General features: G+C 30.7%; 1 long non-coding RNA gene across 1 annotated transcript; it reads left to right on the top strand.

Annotated features, from left to right (window-relative positions):
- Positions 1 to 6,765: 6,765 nt before the first annotated feature.
- LOC142554932 (uncharacterized) lies at positions 6,766 to 8,278 on the top strand. Its single transcript, XR_012822280.1, has 3 exons — positions 6,766 to 6,890; positions 7,417 to 7,476; positions 8,002 to 8,278. It is a non-coding gene; the product is annotated as an uncharacterized LOC142554932 (long non-coding RNA).
- Positions 8,279 to 9,001: the final 723 nt, after the last annotated feature.

Genomic DNA, 9,001 nt, shown 5'->3' with positions numbered 1-9,001 from the left:
TTGATGCCTCCAGCAGATGGTCACATGTATGTTTATTATCAACTCGAAATGTTGCATTTGCAAGATTACTTGCTCAAATAATAAAATTGAGGAATCAATTTCCCGATTATACAATCAAGAAAATTAGACTTGATAATGCTGGTGAATTTACTTCTCAAACTTTCAATGATTATTGTATGTCTATGGGAATCATTGTTGAGCATCCTGTTGCTCATGTACATACACAGAATGGATTGGCTGAATCATTGATTAAACGTCTGCAAATGATTGCTAGACCAATGATTATGAAAACAAAGCTCCCTATTTCTATATGGGGACATGCAATTTTACACGCTGCTTCATTAATTCGCATCAGACCAAGTGCACATCATAAATACTCCCCATTGCAGCTTGCATTTGGTAAAGAACCAGACATTTCTCATCTGAGAATTTTTGAATGTATGGTGTATGTGCCTATTGCACCACCGCAACGAAAGAAAATGGGACCTCAAAGAAAGGTTGGAATTTATATCGGTTATGATAGTTCATCAATCATTCGATATCTTGAACCTCAGACAGGCGACGTGTTCACAGCACGTTTTGCTGATTGTCATTTTAATGAGGAAATCTTCCCAATGTTAGGGGGAGAACAGAAACATACCGAAAAGGAAATTACATGGCATGTATCATCATTGTTACATCTGGATCCAAGAACAAAACAATGTGAAAAAGATGTACAACAAATTGTACACTTGCAAAGAATAGCAAATCAAATACCAGATGCATTTGCAGACACAAAAGGGGTAACTAAATCATATATACATGCTGCAAATGCCTCTGCTCGAATTGAAATTCCGAAGAAACAAATTGAAGATACTCATGATGTCATTAAACGCCTGAAGCGTGGAAGGCCAGTCGGTTCCAAGGATAAAAATCCTCGAAAAAGAAAATTCATAGAGAAACACGATGATCACAAAATAAAGAATGACGTTTCTGAAGAAACACATGATGATCACAAAATAGAGAATGGTGTTCCTGAAGAAACACATGATGATGAAAATGTTCTGTCAGAACCACAAACTGACGAGAATCATGAAATCTCTATCAATTATATTAATACTGGAAAAATATGGAACCGAAAAGATATAGATGAAATTGATGATATATTTTCTTATAATGTGGCAATCGACATCATAAATGATAACGAAGATCATGAACCAAAATCTTTTGGTGAATGTAAAAATCGGCAGGATTGGATAAAATGGAAAGATGCCATCCAGGTTGAATTAAATTCGCTAAATAATCGTAATGTTTTTGGACCTATAGTCCTTACACCTGAAGGTGTAAAACCTGTTGGATACAAATGGGTTTTTATTCGAAAGTGAAATGAGAAAAATGAAATAGTAAGATATAAAGCTCGACTTGTTGCACAAGGTTTTTCTCAAAGGCCTGGAATTGATTATGAAGAAACGTATTCTCCTGTGATGGATGCAATTACGTTTCGGTATTTGATTAGCTTGGCGGTATCTGAAAATTTAGAAATGCGTCTTATGGATGTTGTTACAGCTTACTTATATGGATCACTTGATAGTAATATATATATGAAAATCCCTGAAGGATTTAAGATGCCTGAAGCACAAAGTTCAAAACCCAGGGAATGTTATTCTGTGAAATTACAAAGATCATTATATGGGTTAAAGCAATCAGGTCGAATGTGGTATAATCGACTAAGTGATCACTTGATGAAAAAGGGATATGTAAATAATTCAATATGCCCTTGTGTTTTCATTAAGAAAACAACATCCGGATGCGTAATTATTGCTGTATATGTTGATGATTTAAACATCATTGGAACGAATAAAGAAATTCAAGAAGTTGTGTCATACTTGAAGGAAGAATTTGAAATGAAGGATCTTGGAAAAATCAAGTATTGTCTGGGTTTACAAATTGAACAAAAAGAATGTGGAATGTTTGTTCACCAGACAAATTATACAGAAAAGATCCTTAAACGTTTTAATATGGATAAAGCAAATCCTTTAAGTACTCCAATGGTTGTTAGATCATTAAACATAGAAAAGGATCCATTCCGTCCATGTGAAGATGATGAAGATATTCTTGGTCCAGAAGTACTATATCTAAGTGCCATCGGTGCCCTTATGTACCTTACAAATTGTACAAGGCCTGATATATCTTTTGTCGTGAATCTGTTGGCAAGATTTAGCACATATCCAACAAAGAGACACTGGAACGGAATTAAACATATATTCCGTTATCTACGAGGAACGACAGACTTGGGACTTTTGTATTCAAAAGATGCTAATCCAAGTATAATTGGTTATGCTGATGCTGGATACTTATCTGATCCACACAAGGCACGTTCCCAAACTGGATATGTATTTACTCGTGGAGGCACTGCAATATCTTGGCGTTCTCAGAAACAAACGCTCGTAACAACTTCATCAAATCATGCCGAGATTATTGCACTACATGAAGCAAGTCGTGAATGTGTGTGGTTAAAATCAATGACCCAACATATCCAAATTTCATGCGGATTATCATCTGATGAGAAGCCTGTGATACTATATGAAGATAATGCTGCAGGTGTTGCTCAAATGAAAGAAGGATACATAAAAAGCGACAGAACTAAACATATTCCTCCTAAGTTCTTCGCATTCACCAAGGAGCTTGAGAAGAATAGATGTATTGATGTTCGTCACATTCAATCAAGTGAAAATTCATCAGATCTCTTCACAAAGGCGCTTCCTACGTCAATATTCAGAAAGCATATATATAATATTGGGATGCGCAATCTACGAAATTTGTGAAGAATTGTTCGTGTCAACATGAGGGGGAGTTTACGTGACTGCACTCTTTTTCCCTTGCTATGGTTTTTATCCCACTGGGTTTTTCCTAGTAAGGTTTTTAACGAGGCAGTATAAAAACACGTAATGAAGACAATCATTATGATCATCATCACAAGGGGGAGTGTTGAAAAATATATTTAAAATGTGTGTATTGAATATTTGAATGTTGAAAATAAGAGTTGTAAATATTGAAAATTAGTGTGTGATGATGTAGGTAATGATGTATTTTATTTTTGGATTATTTGTAAAGATTTCCTATAAATATATCTCTCATTTGTGAAGAAAATTACAATTGAGTAGAGAGAAAAATATTATAAAGTGTGTAGTTTGGTAAATTTTGAGAGTTTGAGATTTTTACTTTTTACCATAAATTTTTACTTTTTCACAACACAGACGTCTTTTCCTCGCTATTTACGATTCTAATTTTGAGAATTTTATTATGATTATCTTTTGTGTTTAATTATCCGTTTTTACACAATCAAGTCTAACATGCTCAAACACATTTTTTCCGGTCTCACACTTTGTATTATATCAATTTCACCAAAACATTCGTCGTATCAGCTCAAATTATTTCCGCAATTTAACATAAAGTTACTCAACTCATCAATTTAGATCATCAGTTATTGATCTAACAACGAGACAATTTTTAAATAATCTCAAAGAGATCGATCCTAACATTATAAGTGCATGCTACGAGCTAGCCAGAAGGTGTTCACATCCCATTGTTTGAAAAGCAACCCCTTCCCTTCCCATTGTGTATTATGTTAATTATTATTTGCAAACACCTTAAAACTTGTAATTAGGTCTCATTATATCACATCAAAAAAATTGTTTATATATATATATATATATATATATATATATAATGGAACGGAAGAAGTAACATATTTATGTTTTTTTATATATATAATGAAGACGAAAAAAGTAATATATATATTGGATAAATATTAACCCCATGTGATTCTTGAACACTTATACATCGTTTGATTCGTGTGATAGGATAAATAAATAATATATAATGAGAGTGATTATAAAATAAAAAGTAAGGATAAATAACACATTATGATAAATTATACGATGTTTAACATGATTTTAACTTGTTTGATTATTTTTATTAATTATATTATGATTACTAAAATATCATCATCATACATTAATTAGTAAAATGATTGAATAAATAAATAAAATTTCTCGAATTAATTTATTGAAAAATTATAAATAAAATTAAAATATTATATTAATTATTAAATTTTCATTAATTTCAATTTCAGAAAATAACTAAAAAAATCGATTAATGTTATAGAAAATAAGTAAAATTCGATAATAACATAAATATGCATTTATTGTGATAATTAAAGTTAATAACAATTATACTAGCTAGCGGAAAAACTATCGTTTGTCTAATATGATAATAATTAAAATATGATCAATAATAATTATATTATTTAAAATATTAGTCAAATTAAAAATTATATTTAAATATTATTAAATTTGTTGAATTTGTAATTATTTTAAACTTTAAGATATTAAAGAAAAATTTAAATTAATCAAACATCATCTCTTCTCCCCAAAAGATTATATAACCACCAACAAGAGGATAATAAATTAATAATACATACAGTGTAGGCAGGGTGCGAGCTGAACGAGCTTATCACAATCTTAATCATGCACACCAAACACATGATAAGTGAAGGATTAAAAATCAATTATCCCTTATCATGCATACCAAATAATACCTTAAAATTATATACATCTGACACCTAAAGATTATATGTTTAATAATTTGACGTTTTAATAAAATAAATTTTGTTCTATTTTATGTATTATAGATAGACAATTAGCTAGAAGAGGAACCAAAGTCAATTTCCACAATCATTATATTACATCTACTCCACTTGGACTGTAACGAAAAAGTCAACAATTTTTTTTTTCATTGCTTCTGAATTTACGTCTCATGCTAACTCTAATTTAAGCATTAGGGCAGAGCCTCGAAATGTGATAGATTTTCTTGTTTAATTAATCCCTCACACGAGTTCCGATATTGGTGAGTAATTAATAAAGAGATTAGACTAGTGATTTTGACTTTTATAAATTAAAAAAAACACCCACGTTTAATTACATTGAAATCCCACAAACCATATGTCTCCGCTCCCATTGTATATAATTTAAAAATAAAAAAATCCCACAAAATATTTGTCCCCACTCCCATTGTATGAAATTAAAAATTAAAAAAATCCCACAAACTATATACAAATGAAATAATAAAGCAAGTTACCCTTCTAACGATAAATATTTATCTTTTAAAAATTCAATGAATTAACCCTCGTGTTCTCAATTCCGCGAGTGGAATTATTTCAATATAATTTTTTTTTATACATACTCTTAAATGTTTTTTTTATATCTATTTACTTTTAGTGTTTTAATTTAATAACATCCATTTAGATAGATATAAATATTAACATTACTTAATAACTACCGTGAGAGAGAGAGAGTGTATATGTGCACCTTTTTTAAAGTAAGACAAAATGATAGTATGTTTTTAATGATGATCCTTTGCTACTTGTAAGAAACCCGATTTGTTATTGGTTTTCTAAAATAAGATTATATTATATAGTGTATACATATACAGTTTTGATATATTATACACTTAAAACCATGCATCATCGTATCAACCTAAAAATCATAACGAACAATTACTTCAAAGAGATGGTAGAAAAACGAGAATTGTCCTAAAAATCTATCGATTTGCATAATCCCAAGCACGAGACGAAGAGGATTAAAAAACACAAATCTAATTACTCGACGAAGCAGGAGTTAGGAATGTCACCCCAAAATCATTGCTCCCCCGGCGACGTGCCCACCAGGCCGCTGCCGCGTGCAGTGTGATTTTCTGGTTTCCACTCTGTCGTGTTGGGCTGGGTTTGTTACTTTGCACGCACTGCTGCTCGTGTTTTGAAAAGGTATAATTTTATTTTATTGTCTCAACTTTAATATTATTTATACATTATCTGTTAAACAATTTGCACGGGACACCTAAAAAAAATTTAACAATGCCTGCTTCATATATATTAAAAAATTTATGATATATATATATATATTTTGCTAAAAACGACGAGGGTGTAATTTAATGTTAAATAAGTTTTCACTAAATTGATCAAGAATAAGTTTTTTATCAGAAGATTTCACGAATTATATATGTGATACGTATTAACTCAGTTCATATTTAAAAGAATAATAATATTTTTAATATTTATTGACAAAAACTTGTGTGAGACAGTCTCACATGTCGTATTTTGTGAAACAAATCTCTTATTTGGATCATTCACGAAAAAATATTACTTTTTATACTAAAAGTATTACTTTTTATTTTGAATATCGGTAGAGTTAACCCGTCTCACAGATAAAAATTCGTGATACCATCTCACAAGACACCTACTCATATTTATTTATGAAATGAGATTGAAGATCCATATCACAAATTTGACCAGTGAAACAGTCTCACAATATTTTTTATGATCAACTAACCACCGATTATTATAAAATCTATACTTTAATTGATAGTTAATTATATACTTGTAATGCTTGAAGTAAATATCACAAGTAGTTGATTTAGTAATATAAGATTACTAAATAATTAACGATTTTTAAATAGAGAAATATGACATATTTTGGTCATATGAAGTCTAAATGATTTGAAATTTGGATATAATATAGAAAACTGAAAGATATAGAAGTTCCATGTTTTGAGTTTTGAAAAATTTGATTGTTTGATTGATCCAAAAGGATATACCGGTATTAAAATATTAAATATTATATATTATATTATATTATTTTATTAATATAATATAATATAATATTAAAAAAAGATAAAGATGGAATCATGTGAGAAAGAATGAATCTTTCATTCTTACAGTAAGTTTACGAGAGGTGAGAGAAAAGAGTTGATACGATTTTTGATTTTCTTTTCGATCGTGCGACTTATCGGTTTATCCAATCGACGAATCGATTTCAGTTCTGGGATCGTTGACACGAGGTCTTCGATTTGAGGTATAAATTTTATAGTTTTGGTGATGTTTGAAATTCGTCGATTTTTGGAATAAATCCGATAAATTGTTAAATCATACTGAAATTGAAGATTGTTGAGTAGTGTATGATTTTAACGAACTGGAGAAGATTATAGTGGTGTTATTTGAATTATTCCTAATTTGTTTTAATTAGGGATTTTTAATCATTGGATTGAGATTGGAGAGTTGTTTGTCAGTTGTTATTAATTCTGATTATATATTCGGAGTCTACGAAGTATAGGCTACACGTTGATATAAAGTTTTCGTAATTTGACGGATGTTGTAAAATAGCCTATTATTTAAAGTTAATTAATTAGGGTGTATTTGATGGTAGTATTGTGAATTAAATACACCAGATTATTAAATTGTTGAACAATACGAATTTATAATCGAGTTTTATATTTTGTTGAATTAATTGTTGTTGGGGCTATTTGGTGTTATATATTGAGGCTGTTATGACTGTGTTGATACGGTGACAATGATCTGATAATTGTTGTTGAATTATTTAGATACATCACAAGCCTCGGGATCAAAGAAATAGCCAGATTTTATATATACTCGATTATCAGGTACGTGTTGACGTACGAGCATATGTTGTTATTGTTTAGTATTGATGAATACTATTGTGTTGAACGACGATAAATCACTGGATTTGGGTGATTTGGTATTATACTTGTTGTTTATTATTTTTGATGTTGTTGGTTATCGTTGTTAGGAGACGTATCGTTGATGTTGTCACGTTGATGTTGTTCGTTCAACGATATTGCTGTCGCCGGAGTCGGGGTGCGACGTATCGTTGATGTTATTCGTTCGACGATATTGCTGTCGCCGGAGTCGGGGTGCGACGTATCGTCGATGTTGTTATTCGTTCGACGATATTGCTGTTGCCGGAGTCGGGGTGCGACGTATCGTCAATGTTATTGTTGCAGTGTGATGTTGTTGAGGTTGTTGATGGCTGATTGTCTAGAAACGGCAAAGGGGTATTTCTGTTATCATTTCAGTTATATCTTATGTTGTTGTTAATATAACTGTTATGTATTACGATGATGTTTGTTGTGTATGCTCACCCTTTGGGAGCTGTTTCTGTTGGACAGGTTACAGGATTATGCCGTGAGACATGATAGAGTGAAGGACTAGGTGTATCTAGTCAAACAGTCCTGTAGTTGATAATAGATAGAGACAGTATAGCTTATTGTCTTATTTGAGTTGTATGTGTGTATTTATTATAGTGTTTCTACTACACTGACGTAGATAATGTGGTGATTGCACTATTTTGTCGTATATGCATTATATTATTACTTCGTCGAAAAGAAAATTTTTATGCATATGACGTCACATGTTGTATGATTACGTGGCGAGGTTTGGGACGCCACAATACTACAGATATTAAAGCCAATTATATTGTTATTATGGTTTTTGACAAAAATTTCATACATTATCAATAATTTTACGTCTTACTAAAATTAAAATTAAAATCTATTAACATAAAAGATTAATTTTTTTATTTTAAAATTTAAGTTTATTATAATTAAATTAATTTATAAGTGTAAACTACGACCACACATATAAAGATTGCTAGTTCAAACTTCCAAGTTCACCAAATCGATTTAGCTCAATAAAATTGTGTGAACCGCGACCTAGCGAATTTTCATAAAGGGCAACCACAAAAATTTGAAATAAAAAACATCCAATACGTGAAAAAATCATGCAATGCAATTGTCATCACCAAAGTCATAGTCGACTGGAACACAACAAAATTCCAATACATCAACGTTGATGTTCGGTCAACAAAAAGCAGTCTGGTAATTCTTACTGTATGTTACAACACTACATTCCAAAAATCCAATCTAAACAAGGTGTTTAGAAATTAAATCATATATCTACTAATACCTCAAAACAGGATTTGACAGATTAAAACATCCATACAGGAAACTCTAAAGATAAAAATCTTAAATAAAACTCAAGATTTTAAAGATAATAAAAGAACCTTTACCAAACATGCCTAATAATGTTGTATTGTCTGGCAAACATAAAACTTCTTCAAACAACCTGCAGCAAGGTATTCAAAAACTGTGAAAGACACACGGACAGCAA

Source organism: Primulina tabacum, chromosome 9 (genome assembly GCF_025594145.1).
Source record: "Primulina tabacum isolate GXHZ01 chromosome 9, ASM2559414v2, whole genome shotgun sequence".
Taxonomy (NCBI): domain Eukaryota; kingdom Viridiplantae; phylum Streptophyta; class Magnoliopsida; order Lamiales; family Gesneriaceae; genus Primulina; species Primulina tabacum.
This window is presented reverse-complemented; position numbering and strand designations above follow the sequence as displayed.